The following is a 2,500-nucleotide window of genomic DNA, read 5'->3' as shown; positions in this document are numbered from 1 at the left end:
GATACTTGGGTAGCATGAGGGAGAGATGTTGGAGGAGGGGTGGGGTGTGGGCCCCCAGAGAGAGAGAGAGAGAGTGGGAAAGAGAGAGTGAGGGAAAGAAAGGGCCAGTGATTGGACGAGCTAGGCCCTCCCTCCGGCCTTTTTAAACGTTCCTCTCACCTGTGTGGCCAAAACGTCCCCTGTCCGGCCGACTGACTGTACTGTTCCGAAAAGAGACAAAACTGACAACACTGCCTCTCGTCCTCAGTGACCCTCAGACACACTGTGAGTAGATGCTTAATGGCCGCCTGAAGGCTTGATAATGGGGATGCTTGTCTTGTCTTGGGTGGTCTGTGGTGTTTTGGGGGCATGTGCGAATTGTTCACGGGGGGGGGGGTTGGTTTGGGGTTTCTGGGTGGGGGTCAGGATCCAAACTTAAAGCGGAAGAGGTTTCATCCAGTGTCTGTGGTGGAAATAGTAAATAGTTTGGCGGTGGCCCTGAGGTTGGCATTGAGGAGGAGGAGGGGTGCAAATGGACTTGAATGATTAAGACAAAGAAGTAGACACAAAAGAGACAAATAAGAGGTAAAGATAGAAAAAGAGAGAGAGGGAGAGAGAGAGAGTGGTGGCATTACTTTTCCCAGAAGTGGAATGCCAGGCCTAGTGGTGTGCGAGTATGAGGACGTGTACGCTTAAGCAAAAAAAAAAAAAACAGCACTGCCTCCTTTGAAGCGCAAATGTCTTGCCTGCCATAAAGCGAGAGCCACAGGCTTGCAGCACCAGCTGCCTCACATTCTTCTGCCACACAAGCCCTGATCATCTGCTTGTTCAGTCCCTCAGCTCGACTCTCTCGCTGTCTCTGCTCTCCCAGGACTGAATTCTGGAATTGCTCCTCACGGCACAAAAAGCGTCTTTTTGCGAATTTGGAGAATCTGATCTGGAGAATTGGATATTAATTGGCCTCAGAATTGTTTGTAAGTAGAACTTGCCTTGTGCTGGCTTTTGCGGGTGTGTTTAGTGGGCTATCTATGCCATGTTTTTTTAAAACTGTGTGGTGGAGGAAGGCCGTTTTAGTTTTCAACGTTTATGTTGGTACAAAAAAAGTTTGGTTTGTCTGCTGGTAGAATGTTTGGATGATGGTTTATGCGTTTTTGGTCCCATTTTCTATGGCTTGTAATAGTTCTACTTCTTGGTTTGGGCAAAAACGGAAAGAAAAACAGTGAGAACATGTGCGGTTGGAAGGATTCACAAAGCTTGAAGGGTTTAGTAAACAGTAGGAGAAATGTTTTGTATGTTGTGTGAACTATAATTTTTCTAGTGGTCACATCAGCAAGCAAGTTGTCACACAACAACCCTGACAAATATATTATAGGTTACTAGGAAGAAAAACAGTTTGGGATTACTCACAGTGAGTTGTGCAATTCCAACGAGCTGGTTTTGCAGGTTTTGCTTATACGCACATGCAAAGCTACAAACTAGAAGGATATGTGATCAAATCTATGCATGCCACATTGGAAAGAGTGGAAATATCTCTTTAGATCCTGTCGTTATATATTTAGTTTGTATGGCTAACATTGATGCTACTGCATGTTTTAAGAATAGTTGGTAAGGCCTATGCAAGCCAAGTGTCTTTATAGTGATGTTTCTGCAAATTACAAGTAATGAGATGTAATGAGAGGAAGTTGAGATTTCCTGTAGTTAGTATGCAAGACTAAAACCAATATGTTAAATCTGTAGCCTCTTCAAGCAGATGGGCCTGTCAACGGGCCTTTATTCAGTCTTAACTGAAAAAAAAAACCCTCAACTACATCATAACAACATTGCTATGTCAATGCAGAGAGTCTTAAGTAACAGATTGAGACTTGGTCATCATTACCGTTTTTTTTGACAGTAATGATATTACATAGGTCCTGTATGAAGGGGGTTAATGGAGTCGACTAATTATGACGGGTTTTCAGGAGTCAATGCCAAGTATGAAAAATTACCTCTGATTTTCTCTGGGCCCATGGTGTTCCGACCACAAAGTGTTCTGCTTTGCCTTTTTTTCTCTCTCTGTCCGTCAAAGAGAGCCTTTGTCCATAGCAGAGGTGAACTATTGGGTAATTGGAGGGCTGCATTTATTTGGCATTCATCTTCCAACTGCTCCGTGCTTGGTCTGTCCTCTGTTACATAACACAGCACACTGTGGCCCAAGCCATCATATTAATGGGGAGGAAATGGCACATGTTGATGCTTTTGACAATCAGTCTGCCTTAATGTTGTTGCTTGTTGATGAATCTGTTTTTTACATATTTGCTAGGGATGGTACAAACCGCACCGAAAACCGAAACCGTACAATTCACACACAAACCGAACCGAACCGCGCAATCCATCGCAAACCGCAATTCATGTACTGCCCAGAAAAATATGGAAAACATATTCTAGACAGATCTAGAATAGATTCTAGGAGTATCTTATCCAGTCTCTCTGATTAAAACAATAGGGTGTAAGACCAAATCAGAGGATGACACAAGTAAAAGCA

General features: G+C 43.6%; 1 protein-coding gene across 5 annotated transcripts in view; it reads left to right on the top strand.

Annotated features, from left to right (window-relative positions):
• Nucleotides 1–2,500, top strand: part of slc38a4 (solute carrier family 38 member 4) — a 54,334-nt gene that overhangs the window by 11,154 nt on the left and 40,680 nt on the right. The window contains exon 1 of one of the 5 annotated variants that reach the window (XM_063217329.1): nt 33–264. The exons of 3 other annotated variants lie outside the window; for them this stretch is intronic. The gene's annotated coding sequence lies outside the window, so the exon portion shown is untranslated. Of the gene's footprint in view, nt 1–32; nt 265–405; nt 954–2,500 lie in introns of those variants that run through there. One more of the 5 variants, XM_063217331.1, reaches the window with a different exon arrangement.

Source organism: Engraulis encrasicolus, chromosome 15 (assembly GCF_034702125.1).
Source record: "Engraulis encrasicolus isolate BLACKSEA-1 chromosome 15, IST_EnEncr_1.0, whole genome shotgun sequence".
In the NCBI taxonomy this organism is placed as follows: domain Eukaryota; kingdom Metazoa; phylum Chordata; class Actinopteri; order Clupeiformes; family Engraulidae; genus Engraulis; species Engraulis encrasicolus.
Note: the sequence above shows the minus strand (reverse complement) of the source record. Positions and strands in the feature narration are given on the sequence as shown.